Source organism: Natator depressus, chromosome 9 (genome assembly GCF_965152275.1).
Source record: "Natator depressus isolate rNatDep1 chromosome 9, rNatDep2.hap1, whole genome shotgun sequence".
Taxonomy (NCBI): Eukaryota; Metazoa; Chordata; order Testudines; family Cheloniidae; genus Natator; species Natator depressus.
In genome coordinates this window covers 59,121,182-59,137,558 of record NC_134242.1, presented here as the reverse complement: position 1 = coordinate 59,137,558, position 16,377 = coordinate 59,121,182, and the positions used below count along the sequence as shown (strand labels likewise).

Here is a 16,377-nt window from a genome sequence, read left to right as displayed (position 1 = left end):
AACTGAAGAGGCCCTGAAAGCAGACAAAAAAGCACCGGAAAGGAGGAGACTGAAGGCAGAGCCCAGAGAAGCCAACAGAGAGGGGAAGACAGAAGAGGAGATCCAAGGAATAGCCAAGACTTAGAGCACAGGAGTAGGGAGAGATCAAGGGAGACAGCACCACGGCAGGGAGGAAGAGAGCCCATGGACCTGAGCAGGAGGAGGCCCTGGGAGGATATTTTCAGGGGAAGCGAGGATTGCAGAACAGTAGAAAATCAGGGCAGCAGCAGATGTCTTACTCAAGGAGCTGAAAGGCAAAGGGGAGGAGGCAGCAGCTGGAGAGCCAGATGGGGTCAAGGAATGGGACTTGGGGGCTATGTGAGCACATGGCTCAGAGAAGTCAGAAGTGAGTGGAGTCAGGGCATAGGAGCTGATAAGAAACATTTGGGGATCCAGGAGTGGGTGTCTGGCTGGAGGAGAGAAGAGGTGTTGCGGAAGCAGGATCAGAAAGCTCTTTGCATATGTTCTCTTGAAGAAATGGCCACGGTCCTGGGGAGAGAGGGAGGAGGGGAAGCAAGTTTGGCAGGCAAAGATAGAGAACTATGGGCTCAGGAGACAACTAGAGCAAGGCCTGGCTTCTGGCAGAGTTAAAAGCTGCAATGCTAATCACGAATCGCGCTGGAATAGCAACACTGCAAGCAAAGGAGCAGTGCAGTAGTTAGAGTGGGGCACAGAGAGGGGCAGAGCTGGGTCCTACACATACAGTCCCAGACCATCCCTTCCTAATAATACATGTGCAAAAGCTTCCAGCACCAGGAAGCAAGACAGAACCATCAGCAGCCAGGGAAACCCTCCAAGTAAAGCCAGAGCACATTTCTGGAGAAAAAACAAGCAGAGCAGACAAAGGCATCTTTGAGGGGAGCTAAAACAATGTCTTGGAGCACTCACTCCCCATCCATCATAATGTAAAGCACAGACCAGGAGAAATCAGGGCCAGTTTGCTAAATAAACTGAATTGTTTCTGGCTCCGTCTCCAGCATGCTCCTAAAGGACAGGATCTTGCAAGTTAAAAGTGAAGATGGAGAGTGAATTGCAGATTGGTGTGTGAGCATAGAGTACCAGAGGGCCCAGGTTCTCATGCTGCAGCACTCAACTCCCTGGATAAACATTTCAGCTCCGGAGAAAGGTACCTGGGGCTTTCAGTATGTCAGACTCTGGATTCAATTTGCAAGGGCATATGAAGATGGAAACACAAAGCGCCAGAGCTAAAACAAACTAGTAAACAGAGTGGTTACTTTACAGTGTGCACGTTCCCTAAATGAGTTTTCAGTGTTTACATGTAAAGTTTAGGAGAGAGACAATGTGTATGAATGCTACTCCAGGGAATGTTATGCCGGAAGAATTCCAGAAACTTTAGAGTGCCAGCTTTAAGTATGTGTCAGATGTTTTCAGATAAATAAAATGCTTTTATGCAGACTGTGCCCATAAATCTCAGTAACAACTCGCAGTTTCTGGATTTCTTCTGCCACAGCATCTTAAACATCCTGCTGTCACCCTGGGCTGCATCAGAAACTTCAGCAACAAAAGCCAGTTTGTAAGGCCATCGTTTCGCTAACACTCTGAGCTTCCGGGGGCTAAAGCCCACTTTCTGGTGGGGGACATTTTCTCAAAGTTGTTCCCACTTCTCCCCCAAAGCTCCACACCACTGTGCAGTGGGGCATGTCCTCAAACCACCATTCCGCCCCCGGCGACTGCATTCTATTGGGCATGAGGAAGGGAGGAAAGTGACTCTTCTAAGATAGTGACAAATGTTTGCAAAGCCGAAGCCTGCACTATCCAGGCTAAGTGCCTTTCTAACACAAACATTGCAGCCTTGGGCTTGTGCCTGGGAACCAGACAGCGACTGTGAGGAGCCTGGGTCAAGCAGCAGCCATCTGCGTGAGATCTTAGGAGATGTCTACACAGCCACTGGGAGATGCAATGTAGACACACCCAAGCTAGCTTCGATCCAGCTAACCACAACAACACAGGCGGTGGGATGGGGTAGTCACCCGAGTACAACCCCACTGGGAACCCAAGGAACATACTCGGCCAGCTGGCCTGTGTCGCTGCAACTACTGTGAGCGAGCAAGCTCTGGTTCAACTACATGGGCTGGCCTGACTACAGTGGAGACATACCCTGTAATGCACCTCCATTGTGGGCCGGCCCAAAGCCTCTGAAACGTCTTGGAGGGGCCACCAAATGTGCAGCACTGGCGGTAGGTTTCCGGCATGTGCCAAGGGGCAGCACAAGCCGGAATACTGCCGATAAGTCACTTTGGGGTGCACCATGCTGGAAACTATTATTCCATTAGTTACAATTTTTCCCGGCATCGCGCAGGAGATCCCTATGCTCTCCCCTCGAGCTCTCTGGGGGAAGAGACGTGGGTGCCTTTGGAACAATTATCTCTCTGTTACCTCAGCACTGCATTGGCGTTCTGGAGACTGGGATCCTCCTTTCACCTGCAGAGCGGGGGCAGTGCAGCCAAAACTGCTGCAAGCTTCTCCCATGCTGCTCTCCCTTCCCCCGGGCTCCTGTGGTCCAGCCCCAGCAGGTTGGAGTTCACTCTTCAGAGCCCGCTCACCCCTTTGCCTCCGTTGAAACTGCATACAAGATGGCCATTCAGTGCTAGCCACAGTGAAGTTTTCTGCGATGTGGGCACTGGGTTGTCACAGGGTGGCTTCCCCATGTGAATGAAGTAGATCCAGCTCCCCTGCCAGAACGGGTACTCCCTGCTTGGCCAATTAGGAAGGCAGGGCAGCACTTGGGGCCTATAAAGTGGGTCCCAGTGAGCCGGAGCAGATGGGTGCAGCCAGGAAGGGCAGGTGAGAGCTGCCAGAGACTAGGGGAGCCCTGGAAGCCAGCAGAAGGTGGTTCCTGGGAGAACGCTGAAGGCAAGAAAGCAGCAGTGGGGGATGCCTGCTGACTAAGCCAGAGCCAAGCCCAGGGAGGGCTGAAGGGAGAAGTGCAGGGGCTCACCCACTGACATCTCCAGGGCTGCACTAACTACTTTCCTGAACCCAAAGGAACCATGACAGGGCTGAGGGAGTGAGGGATGCTCCTAGCAGAGAGCCTGTGGGGTTGCCACAGGGAAGAGTGGGGCAGGACTCCAGTTGGAAAGGCAAAGGAGCTGGGGCATGGTGAGCGGCGCGGTGAGGGGCGCCAGGGCTGACTGAGAAGCTAGGGCTGCATTTGATGTGTTGACTGGACTACGGTGTTGGGGCTTGTTGGGGTGAGGGGAGGGGGCACACGTGCTTTTGTTATAAATTTAACCCCACAAGGGCTACTGGCATTAAGAAAGACTAATTGGACTGTTTTGGGGACTCTGAATGGGGAAACTGAGGCAGGGCACAGACAGTTGACAGAAGGAGCTCCTGGCAAGCAGCCCTATGACAAGGATTTAGCCACATCTCACTGGCATTGACTACACACCAGACAAGGACAATTTCTGGCCAAATACCTTGCCTCTATTTACCCAGTGGCATCTGCTGGCTGGCTTCATCCAGGAGCCTCAGCTCCAGGCCCATGAACCATCTAGCCCCCTTATAACCTATCAAGGAGTGGGGTTTCCAGCTGAGAGCTAAGTATGTTGGGTGACAAGACATTCGCTAATTAACTAGTTCTAGCTGGTTTGTTTTGTACCCTAAAGAAATTGTATTTGTATCCCCAAGTCATCTTAAGCCATTTATTCTGGCTATTCTAACCTGTCCCTGCGCAATACTGAACACAGCCCTGGTTGCTGCCATTGTCACATGGCAGAAGGGTCAGAGGATGGGACCGGGCTCTTCCCCAGTGCACTGACCCTGGACCTCCATCGTCGATGCCCCGTGTTTTGTACAGACAGAGGAGCAGCAGGTTTAGGCCCTGTGGTAGCTGTCTCTCCCCACCTGGTGATCCATCCCTGTGAAAAGCCATGAGATCCTTAAGGAGAACACCACTCCCCATGTGCTAAGCAAACACGGTGTCCACACCCCGCTGCAGGGTGTTGCGTGACACAGCAGTCCCTCTGCAGCCTGCTCAGTGCATGGCAGGTGCTCCCGGCACTGGGCTCTGTAGGCTCCCGTTTTTGGGGGTCCCATTAACACTCACACACTGCAGGGAACAGATGATGCTTTTCTAGGCTGCAGAAATAATAGGTGCAAATACCCTCAGCCCCACAGTGAGAGAGAAGCCAGCAGTCCCTCGCTCAGCCCTAGGGGCTGTTAAATATGGGTACAAGAAATGCTGCTGGCCTCCCGCCAGCGATAAGCACCCAGATGCTTCCCTGCCTGTCCTAGCTCTTGGGCTGCTTAGTGCCCAGCCTTCCCTGCACCACCAGCTGCCAGGCTCTGCCCTCCAGCTGCCTGCTCACGGGCAACCTCTGGCTTCCTCCTGAGCCTGGGCCCCTCTGACCTGCTTGCGCTGTGGGGCGTATGGCGCCCTCCTCTGGCTGGATGTTAAGTTGCTGGGTAACAGTATCTGGTGCCTTCTGAATGGCCGGCCGGCGACTGGCAAGGCTAATGCCAGCCCATCAGGGCTCATCTTCACAGGGAAACTACCCGAGTTCGGACACATTCCCTAACACGCCCTCCAGTGCCTAACACTGCCTCAGCTCCTTGTGGTTAACTCTGCAGTGCACCCGGGGCCAGGCCACAGGACTGTAACCACAACGGACCAGCTCTACACAGAGAGAGGGTGTTTCAGATGCCCTCAGAGTCAGCCGAACTCTGATCCTTCGACAGCCAATGGTACAGCTCAATGGGGGCAGGGTAGAGCCAGTGCCAATCCCTTCAAAACCATGACAGCCTGCATGTTTTGCCCGGTGCTAGCTAACGTGCATTCTAATGTAATGTAACTTAGCAGGCACATGAGGACCTCAAGTGTGCCCCTCCCCCCTGGGGGACACAGATGGGAACTCCCTAGGAGAGGCAAATAAATCAAGCAGGTTCACCAGAGCACCCACATCAGGCCATGACATCGTCAGCCCTGTCTTAGTACCTGGAGCCTTGCAGCAACAGAGCAGGTTAATAGCTTCATGCTAGCCTGCGGTAATGTCACAGCTTCACTCAGGGCCCCGCTGCTCTCCGGACCGCACACGGCATCTCAGGTGCTTGAGCATAATTAAACAGCCTAATTTTAATCAGCCCAGTTACAGGACCAGATTTACTGGGATTCCTTTGATATCTGTTCATGACACACATTTCACACGCTCCATGTCTCTTTGAAGAACACAGAAGCTAATTTAGTCCCTGGCATCTCTGACTTGCTGCTGCAGAAGGCTGCATGAGGAGTGCATCTTTTTAGCATCTTTTCTGTTTACTCCCATGCAGCTTTTCTCCCCGTCTGCTTTTTTTATGCTGGTGCTGACACTTGCCATTATAATGCCCCTGCTTACTAACAGAAGCTAAGGCTTAGGGGGTTTTTTTGCTTTGGTTTGCTCGACTAACTCAACACTGGATTTAAATGAAATTTTCCAAGGCAATTACCCTTAATGTGATCCAGTTACTGTATCTGTAATATAAGAAATAAATAAATGACCCACTGATTAATGTCACTATTCAACATGAATTCTAGCAATAATAATAAATTGTATAGCCCCTTTCAGGTGAGAATTTCAAGCCACTCTACAGATAGCAATCATTTTCACCCTGGCATCACAGATGGGGAAAGTAATACTTCCCCCTTTTTTATGATCTATTGGGCTTCGCCCGTCTGCTCTCAGATGCTGAGTCCTATCCTCAACCCTAGAACTCATGCTGACTTCAGGGGCATGTGTGCTCAGAGTGCCTTCAGCAGACTTTTTAATAGCTGTAAAATAAATACAACTTACTTGGAGGTTTTGGAGGAGACAGTGAGTTTTGCCATTAATTTGCATGGGTGAATATAAAAGTCCCAATCCACTGATGGGAGTTTTGCCTGAAAGAAGACCGCAAGATCAGGTCCAGAACACACATGATGCTGGGGAAGAGCATACAATAAGCACACCCTACACTCCAGGTTTTGAGCATGCTCCTTTGATATGCCTCAAGCAGAGCCTGGTTTTATTTCCCTTCAAGCACTTGGCAGCTGTTTACCGATCCCTACACCAGAAATGCAGCAGGTGGGGGAGAACGGACATCCGTTTATTAAACCTGGTTGCTTGCCATAGTATGCTAAGCACGTTTTTCCCGCTGGCCATATCCTAGTTAGCGCAATTTTAAATAATAAATGTGGGTTTTATTGGGAAATACTCTCCAGCTCCCTTAAGTAACATTTGCTGCCTATTTGGAGCTTCTCTCAGCTCAGCGTTGGACTGAAACGTGATGGATGGTCACACTCCTGTCCCAGTTTAAACGGAGAACAGGGCGCAGACAGAAAGCCCCTAATGGCTTGAGACCAGGAGGCAGCCTCTGCCTTTGATCATGTGCGTGTTTTCCACACCCATAAATAAGTACACAGGAAAGCGATAAGCAGCATGTTCTGTCACACTGCTCATCGCATCCAGCGGCAATGCTCCTGGGGAGAGGGCTCACACAGCCACTCACTTCGCAGTCATGCCACACACCATTGCTAGGGAGGAAGCAGTCTAGCTACAAAGCGGTCCTCCAGATTTCCTCACCACTCGGCCGAAAAACCAGATGCATCTGGAGTCTCTGCAAGCCTGCTTGAACATAGATCAGCGGTCTCAACCTTTCCCCTCGGGACTTGGCCATTATAATCATCCCTCTTCAGCCCATGCCCTCCCTTATCAACAGAGGCCACCTACACACCGTAGCGTGCCTTGATCATATTACCAGATGTGACACTGGGATGGCGAGAAAGAGGCAGAGCCCCTCTGTGCGAAACCAGTACTAATGAGAAAGGTGATCTTGTCACAAAAGGGGGCCTGCAAAGGGGAATATATTGGCCTTGTGCCCTTCTCTGATTCTTAAAGTTAGTTTAAAACCCAAATTAGATACTCGGGCCCTGCCCACCCTAGGAAACATTGTGGCAATGGAAAACTGACAAAGTTACAGCAAGAGTCAGGTGATGGACAGCTGCGAAGAGAAAGGAAATGCAGCTCACCCCTACACTTGCTTCACTTGACTCATACAAAGAATCCCACCGGGGTCAGCAGGCCTCATTCCACGCCTCCACCAGAGCACATGCGCCAGTCTGGGTAGGATCAGAGCCGTAGCCTGCTCCAAACTGACAGTTGTGTTCGCTGGGTCGCACCTCTGACTAGCAGCATTTGGAAGAAAGGACCCCCGTTGGACAGTCTGGACCCAGGCAGGCGAGGTGGGATTGCTCACAATGCACATCCCAGACCCCCAAGGAGTCCTCCAGCACAAGCAAGGAAGAGCTGGCTTTCGGAGGGATAGAAAAGCAATACACCGAACCCTTCACCCTCCCACATCACAGAGGAGCAAAGAAGGGCACAGCCCCTTGCCCACAGCCTGCACCCCCACAAGCTGTGAGGGACCAAGCCTTTGCTTCAGGTCCTCCTGCCCCCATCCCAGCAGCAGCACTAGCCGCTGCTCCTTGCAGCATGCCCCAGAATCCCTAAGGGTGGGTGGGGCTGCAGGCCCCCAGGCTGGTGACAGAGGGGTCTGTGATCCCACATGGACTGCAGCCCCCACCCACTCCCTAGGGAGCTGTCACATCATACACTGCCATGGTTTGGAATGGTTCCCAGGAGCGGGGGGGATTTGTTAGTGAAGCAAGAGGCCGGCTGTGGACCATCCCCGCCCTGGTGACAGTGCTGCCTCCAATGCTGCAGGGGGGAGATAAAAATAGGGACGTGGGCTGCAATGCAGCAGCACAGCGCAAATGCCGTGCATTTCTGCAGCAGACTCCGAGGAGCTTGCAGCAGCTGTAGTGCAAGCAGATGACCTTTCTGATCACTTGGCCAAGTGTGTGCAGTCCCCACCGCGAGGCTGGTGCAGTGCTGGGGCCAGCGGGCCGGGATTGGACACAGACCATTTAAACACGAAAGGGGATGGGGGGGAGATTGGAAAAATTAGTCACTGGAGACCTGCTGTCTCCTGCCAGCTCACTTGGTTTTCTCCTCCCTGGAGGCAGCTCAACCTTGGGGGAGTTCATTTTAAATACCGGATGTAAAAGGGGTGGGCATTTTAGAAAGATTCTGCTTTGACCAAGGTTGGGGGCTGCAAGGCAGCAGCAGAGATGGAGCACCGAGCCGAGCCCCTCAGCCATTCAGAGCTATAGGACCCGCTGGGGGGTGGGGGGGGAGGAGACACAGGGTACTCAGCCGTACTCCTTCCTGACGTCCTAAAGCGGAGCAGTGTGCAGCCTCCTCCCCAACACCTGCTACCCGAGGGGAGTTGAGAACTGGTCACCTCCTCATGCCTTTGGGCAAGCGAGCATCGCTGGATGCAGCAGCAGGACCCCAGCCTGGTGCCCAAGGGAGCATGAGCCCCATATCCCGCTACCCTTCCCTGCTCTTGGAGGATCCCTGCACACATGCAAAACAGGACAAGATTGAGGCATTTACACATATCACGTAACACCACAAAAACCTGCAGCGCCTGAAGGCATGAGGCCAGGTTGGGGAAGAGGGCAAGGGAGAGGGACAGGGAGGGCTGCAGGGCCCCAGATCCATCCCTCCTCCCCCACGGTTGCAGGTAAAGCCAGTGGATCTGCCCTCATGCTCCTTCAAAGCCACCTGCCTACCCTCTTGACTCCTGAGGGGTCTCTAGGACAGCTGGCCACAGGAGCTGCCAGCCCAGGGCTCTCTGCCCCACCCCTCCCCCAGCACTGGGGACAGCAAATGCACTAGAAGGAGACAGGCCAGAAAGGAGGAGGGAGAGAAGAGAGACAGCTGAGAAGGGGCAGGGTGCAAGCAGCACCTGTCTGGGGGTGGCTACAAGCTCTGCAGGAGGAAATCGGAGCTGGGAGACTCCTGCTCAGCTCCCAGCTCAGCGGTCACTCCCTGGTGTATTTCCTGAGAGAAGCCAGTACTTCCAGCCATGCAGAATGAGCTCTCCTGTGCTCCCCAGCCAGCCCCTCACTCTTAGGGGCTCAGAGAGGGACCAAGAAGTGCACGGGGTGGAGGATCTTAAAGCCAACAAGTGAGATACATTTTACTGAAGCTGGCCAGGGCCCCAGCCCCTCCTGCCCCACGTGCCAGTCCTGACACAGCGCAGGGAGGGTTTGCAGTGCTTAGAGCGTATCGCTTTCTTGGATAAAGTGTGCATAGGCTAAGGCCTTGTTCCGCTTCCTCCTCCGCAGCCGGAGAGGGACAGAAATACATTCTAGGCCGCTGGCGAAGGAGTTCCTTTTAACATTTGCTAACAGCCTCACTTGGGAAAACAGGAAGCTGGTATCTGATTCAAGGGCTGAGACATTCCATTCCCAAGGTCTGTCCAGCCAGGGGAACTTTGCTTTGCCGTGAGGATGCTTCACTGCCCAGCAGTGGTGTTAGCACAAAGCACAGTATGGGTATTTCAGCTTCACACAAGTGCTCAAATTTTTCCCTAAATAACCAGTCTTCACCGGTGTTCTTGGGACCGCAAGTTCCAACCCAGTGCTGTCACTACATGCACAAGATGCAGCAACCGAGTAAACAACACGAACAGAAGGCCCAATAAGGTCAGTCGCTTCCTTCCCTACTGTGTATTCTGCTCATTAATCAGTGCAACTAACAGAGTTACTCATTTATAATAGATGACACTAAACCAGAGTTCTCATTATGCCGTAACGTACAACTGTTCTCTGGGAAAAAATAATAAAAAGCAGCCAACTTTACACCAGTGGCTGTGAAGCAGAGTGTTTTACAAAGTCGGGGGAGGGCAGGGAGCACAGTCCCCAGCATCTGAACTCCAGGACTGATCAGAATATGGGTGACTTCAAACCCAAGCAAGGGTGTTCTCTCTGGCCAAGAGGGTTCCTAGGGCTAGGCACGCAGTTGTGTTCTTGGCAGGTACACACACAGCACCGAAAGCTCTAAGGAGACTGAAAGCCAAAGCAGCGCTGCTGACAATCATTCCCACTCAGCTGGCTGCTAGGGGCCTAGCAAGCAAAATAAGCAGCGATGGTCCTGAATCTCAGCTTGGGAGCCCAACCAAACCCCAGATCCACACACTCCTCAACTTGGAGGACTGAAATCCAGATCCAAACCAACCCAGTTTGTTTTGGGTTTTTTTGTTTTGTTTTTTAGGGGGGAAACCAGGTTTTAAATATCACAGAAAAAGACTGCAGCTGCTAACTGGCCTTCAGGCTTGCCATTTGGGACCATTTAAGCCATGAGTTCAGTGGCAACAGTACACAGCAGTTCAATATGCAGATCTAAGCCCGTACCACAGAATTACATGAGCAGAACTCAGCCTTAAATGCCTTCTGTCCCAAAGAGTCCCTTTATTCCTTGCCTTTGTGCTATTCCTTGCAATATTGCACTGGCTTATCCCACTAGAGCAGACGGACCCCTAAGGGAGAGGGTACAGTCACTTTTTTTTTTTTTTTTTTTTAAAGAATGGTTTCAAGTGCTTGACTGGGGACACCCACATTGCCAGAGGGGCTGGTCACCCATCATCCTTGGCTTTACTTGGAACTGAAAACCAAGGCATTTAAACTTAGCAGCCACGAGCCCCTTTCGAAAGCGCTGCCCCTGGGAAATGCACTGTTGGGACAATTCTCATCACCTCAGCCTGAGACTTGCCAGGTTAAACAGGACACAGTCACCTCAGAACTGACTGAGGAACACCCAACAGGGGGCAGAAACATCAACTAAAACAAACCTAAAAATCAGGCCAACCTTTAAGGGTAAAAATATAAACATTTGGAAAAGTGATTCAACCCTGAACAGAGGGTGATTTAAAGTAACAGTATTTTTTTTGAATAGTCAGAAGCCAATCACGTGCACGCTCAGAAACTGTACCTCCCTCGTCTTCACTCACACGTATGTCTGTCTGCACACATAACAGTTAGCAGTCACTTTACATGGTGTGCCTCTGTCAGGGATGCTGTCGGCTCCCATTATTAATGCAAGTGATCTATTTCAGTGGATGGAATTTATCAGCAGCAGCTTCAGAAGAGCAATGCTGACAAACCAGGCAGGGTAATTTTTAGCACATACAGGGTGCACACGGCTTTCCCTTGGCGCTGCAAAAGGCTCCTCCGGGTAAACATCAGGCACACCCACGGCTCTGGGAGCAACAACCACCACCTAACTCCATGCAACGGACCTTTGCCAAAGGTACTTCCTCCTTCTGGATCTTTGCCCTGCTTGCTCTTTTTCCTGTAGCTTCATCGTACACCCAGTTCTAGTCACTTGTGTGTTTTGTTCTATTGCATCAAGGCAAGTTGTTACTTTTCTTCATTTCTGAGTGGTGTTTATTATTTATTCATTAAAAGGAAAAGGAAAAGCAAAGGGAAAGCAACACAAGCAGATTCCTAACAAGTTACAGGCAGCAGTGACACGCACAGCAAAAAGCTGCCTGTCGGAAATACAGGCAGCTCAGCACTGCCATCCTCAAATTTGTCTGTCATCATCTACATCAGGTGACATTCTCGCCTCCCCACTCCTGAGCGGGACATCAGTGCTATCTATAGACAGGGGTACCTGGCTTATTTTAAAGTAGTGAGAAGGAAGGGGGTATTAATATTATTCATAGGATAAAGGAGCCGCTCAAACCTGTACCCAACATGTCTCAGTCCCCAATATAAGCAATTGGCACTGCACTCCAAATTCCCAGCATGCTGCCCACCACTGACCTTACAGCTCATGGGTAACAACACCACACTAGCTAGAAACACACTGCAACTGTGCCTTGCTGAGCTGTAGTGGTTACAGGCTACCAGTCTGGCTAACCTGTGGCAGCTCCGTGGATGGGGACATTCTAGTTTGAATCATTGTCCAACAATGACTGAATCAAGGATTCAGAATTCATTTTCCATGGGGAGGAGGTGTCACACCCACAATCACAGGCAGTGCTTAACCCATCAACACACTCAGACTTGAGAGAATTGAGAGACACCAAGACACGTATCCCAAATTCCCCCACCCCATTTGACAGAGCTGCCATTAAGCACCTGAACCACTGCAGCTGCATGTAGAAATATATGTATTATAGTCATAAACTACACAGGTGATGCACATTGCGCTTCCAAAAGCTATGAGTAAGACTTGAAAACTAGGAATTAAAATAGTGCTACTCAGACACACTGTCTATCTTGTCATAATATGCTACATTTCAAAGCCAGTGATCACATCAGTAAAAGCAGAAAGTCAATAAAAAACAACAGCAAAACATACTTTCAAATACCAGCCACTCTCTCAGACCTCACTGCTCAGAGCTGGCAAATTAGCATTATTACTGTCTTTATGTGTGCACTTCCCTCGCTCTGCCTTTGATTTCAGAGGAGAGCTGTCTAAATAACAAGAAACCCATTATCTCTTAACTCCCTTTTAACTAAACTTTATGGCCACTAAAGCTGTATAGCACTGTTAGCAACAAGATCCGACTGGAGCAAGCCCACGGCATTTGCACCCTGCTGACCAGAAGGGAAGCTTGAAACTGAAACAGGATTATTGAACATTTAATCTCTAGGCTTAAAGAGGGAAAGGCCACTACCCAGCCTGCAAAGTCAGACGGGAGAGAGACTATTTATTAATCATTATGTATTAATTCAGGAGCATGTACCAGCCTGGGGGGGTAAGTAGCAGAGCCCAGCAAGTGACAAGATCGGAAAAGCTACTAGTAAAAAAAAAAAATCACTGATTGAACTGCAACTGTTCAGAGCCAGGGAGGAGACCTGGAAAGGAAATGAGGGGGGTGGTCCTTCCTTCAGCTGGTATTAGCCAGAGTTAAGGATGGACTCAAGGCACCTAACTTCCTGCTCTGGAAGGGAACAAGTTGCAAGGCACTGGCAGTGCTAATTAATCTATCTGCCCTACTAGGGCAGACACACTTGGCAGTTAAAAAAGCCTTGCTTTGTAGGAAACAAGAAGGGGAAAGGGGGGAGGACTGTGACCATCATCTCTGACCTGCTAATTCTGCCCATGCTGGGGGAGCCGTGCCCTGCACAGTGGATTTGCTTTCCCCCCGCCACCCTTCAATGTCAGGACCAGGCCAGGGCTGGCAGTAGGAAGCGCACTCCTACCCCAAACTGCAAGGACGCTACCCTGCCAGGAACACGGATCGGGTTTCGCGTCAACTCCCTCACAACAAGCTGCTGTTTGCGCCACTTGCTCGCCCTCTGCCAAGCAAACAAGCCAGGCCCTGGGCTAAGAGCTCCCCTGAGAAGCCAGTTTGGGGGGGGGGGGGGGAAGGGGTGCTACACACTCGCGCCTCTTCCAACACCAAACGACCTCCTTCCCCCTGGAGACCAACACCATTAACCCCTTCCCTTCCCACCAGCGGCGCGCGGCGTGCACCAAGTTCCACCCCAGCCCGCCCAGAGAGCAGCAGGGACACGGACCTGCCCGGCCAGCCTCCGCCGCCCACCCCCCAGCGCTCCCCGCCACGGGTCCGTGCGCGGACGGGCGGGCTCGGGCTCCCACCTACCAGCGGGTTCCGGCAGCCGCCTTGCCGCTGCCCGCTCATCTTGGAGGCGCAGGAGACACAGCGCCGGCCGGGGAGCGAGCGGCGGCGAGCGGGGAGGCAGGGCAGAGTCGCGCCGCGCCGCCTCCCGCCCCGCCTCCCCAGCTCCGCTCCCCACAGGTAAGGGCGCACAGAGCCGCCCCGAGCGCAAGCCGCCGGCGGGAGGTTCCCGGCAAAGGCAGCCCGCTCCTGCCGGCTCTGAGCTGCCCCCGACTCCAGCCCCGCGCCCCGGAGCCAGGTCTTCCCATGCCCAGCAGCCTTCCCCAGGGTGGAGAGCGGCGCCCCGCCCGGGGCAAATGATAGAGCCCACCCCCACGCTGCTCCCGGCCTTGGGCACGGAGAAAGCCGGTCCCTGCCCGCTCCCAGCGTCGGGAGCTGGGGTCTTCAAGCCTCAGCAAGTTGAAGCCAGTCTGACACTCCCCCCACCCATGTGCGGTGAAAGGCCAAGAGCTGGGATTCACCCCCGCGGGCTCTTCCAGCGCCCCCACTTTAGCAGAGGCTGGTGTAGCTCTTCTGTAATCTCCTGCCTCTCCTTTCCCACAGCTTTGGAGAGCATCCCTATCCTTAACTAAGCTGACCTTTAATCTAGCATCATTGGCAGCAGAGCATAGTGCCCATGGAAAGTAGTGGACTTTCCTCAGAGCTATTGTTTCAGGCTCTCTGCAAACTCAGGAAGGTGTTGCTGCATCATTTACAACTATAGCAGCCAGACACTGACTTTAAAAAAAATGAAGTCTGAGATGGAGGAGAACAAGGAGAGTACTGCCTCTACTCACATACACCCCCACCCCAATCCTTCACACTTATGCTTTGACAGTGCTCATATAGCATATGACAACAATTAAGTAGTTTGGAATTTGAGCCCTTCCAAACCACTGCAATCATTAATGGTTTTGCTCCATATCTTTGGGTTTCATAGATGTAGCAGGAGGGCCAACCCAACAAGCTGATCCACCCAGCTAAACCCTTGAGCCTATGCAGAGCTCCACTGGCCAGGATCTTCCTCTGTGGATCAGTTTACAGAATTGGGGCTAAAGTTTTTAGCAATCTAGCTTGTATTGCACCCTGCAGGACAGAAAGAAATGTGAGTGGGCCACTAATAAAGAACATTTCTTCCCTGTTCACAGGAAAGTAAAGATTACAAAGGTAGTCACACACATGTCAGGCCAAAGCCTTAAATGAGATCCATGGAGTGTTTTATTATTCATTATTACAGTGGAGGAGACACTTTAAGTTGAGATTCAATTTCTTTGCAGAAACACTTTTAATGTGTTTGCTTTTCCATTGGCAGATACAGCTGAGAAATAATGAGTTTTTTTTAATCTAGTTCAGAAAAGTGTGGAAGGGTGTTTGGTACATTTAATGTATTAAAGAGACTTGGATAAGTTTGAATTGTTATTTATAAAAGGTGTGCCTATATACAGTAGTAGCAGCAAAAAGAAAGCAAGAAAGGGGGAAATTAATCCCAGAAACATAATGATTCTCCCATAATATAGGTACACACTGAATAGGTTATTTATAATTTTAACTTTCTGGGAAGGTATCTGCCTCTTTAAGGATAAAGATGCAAAGAAATACCTCCAGGCCGTTGCTTCCTTGTTTGTTTATTTCAGCAGGTCACAACCCCAAGTAGGATCACTCCATCAGTGGATTGGGTCTTGACAATCCTAAGTGTGTGGAGGATGCCATTTTACAATCTCGCATGTCACAGGGTGCACCACTTACCAACAGACTGGCGCCTCCTCCTGATACTCTGGGGATTAGCTCAAGGCCAACACCCTGTCCCATCTGCAGTTTGCACACCATTATGCTATCTGCCTGCAGCTCCTCGAGCAGCCTGAGGAACTGCAGCGTACAACTCGTGACTCAGCCCTCCAGCCATGTCACTGTCCGTGTTCCCCCTCAACAGTCCTCTTGCTCACTACCTTGGTGCTACTTGCCCAATGGCTAGTAGGGGCACCCAGGCCTCCCCTCTACTCTAGGTTCCAGCCCAGGGACCCTCACCTCAGCAGTCTGGGCCTTCTCTCTCTGACCTTGTTACTCTACCTGGGCTGCTTCCTGCTACTGCTTCCCCTTTTCTTCCTGGGCCTGCCAGTTCCCCACAGCCTCTTCCCAGGAAGTAACTGCAGCCCCTACTCTCTCCTCCCAGAGGATCTACCTTTTCCCAGCCACCCCTTCTCCTTTCAGCTCCTGGGTTTTATAGGCCCCACCTTTTCCTGCCCAGCTGAGCCTCTTTAATCAGCTGCCTAATGGGTTAATCGGCCCATCTGGCCTGCATTCAACCCTACACCCCATCCCACTGCATGCATGGTATGTGTAAGGTCACAGTGCAGGGAGGATGACATTTTAAAATGGCACCTTCCATTCTGTTGGGGGTCACAGGAAACAATACCTCTGAAAATGGGGTCGTGCAGGGGAAAAAGTTGGGAACCGCTGGGTGACTTGTTTTTTCAAATGGGAAGAAGGGATTGTTGTAGGAAGGAGACTTCGAATGCAGAGACGTGGGTTCTGGTCCCAGCTCTGCTCTTAGCTCACTGTGGTTATGTCTGCACTGCCAAAAGAGGTGGAGTTTTTAAACACGTGTTAGTTACCCTGCTGTAAAATTCATGTTGTGACAAGGCACCTGCAGCGTATCCCTGCCCATAGTTGACCTCTCCTAATTTATCTTGTGTCTCCACTAGGATTTCATAGCATGATCGCTAACGCATGTCAGTCATCTTGCAGCAAAACCACACCTTTCTCGGCAGTGCAAATAAAGCGTGTATTACCTGGGGTCGCTAACTGAGAACTGCTCTGGGCCTGCGTCTTACGTGAAGTGGGGATGAAGCACAGCCAGCTCGGAATGGTAGGGCCAGATTC

At 51.5% G+C, this 16,377-nt stretch overlaps 1 protein-coding gene across 4 annotated transcripts in view; it reads right to left on the bottom strand.

Annotated features, from left to right (window-relative positions):
* MID2 (midline 2) overlaps positions 1–13,591 on the bottom strand; it is a 336,918-nt gene extending 323,327 nt beyond the window's left edge. For 2 of the 4 annotated variants that reach the window (XM_074964320.1, XM_074964324.1), the window contains exon 1: positions 13,483–13,591. The gene's annotated coding sequence lies outside the window, so the exon portion shown is untranslated. Of the gene's footprint in view, positions 1–5,828; positions 5,893–13,482 lie in introns of those variants that run through there. The other 2 variants (XM_074964322.1, XM_074964323.1) reach the window with 2 other exon arrangements.
* Between the last annotated feature and the right edge of the window lie 2,786 nt (positions 13,592–16,377).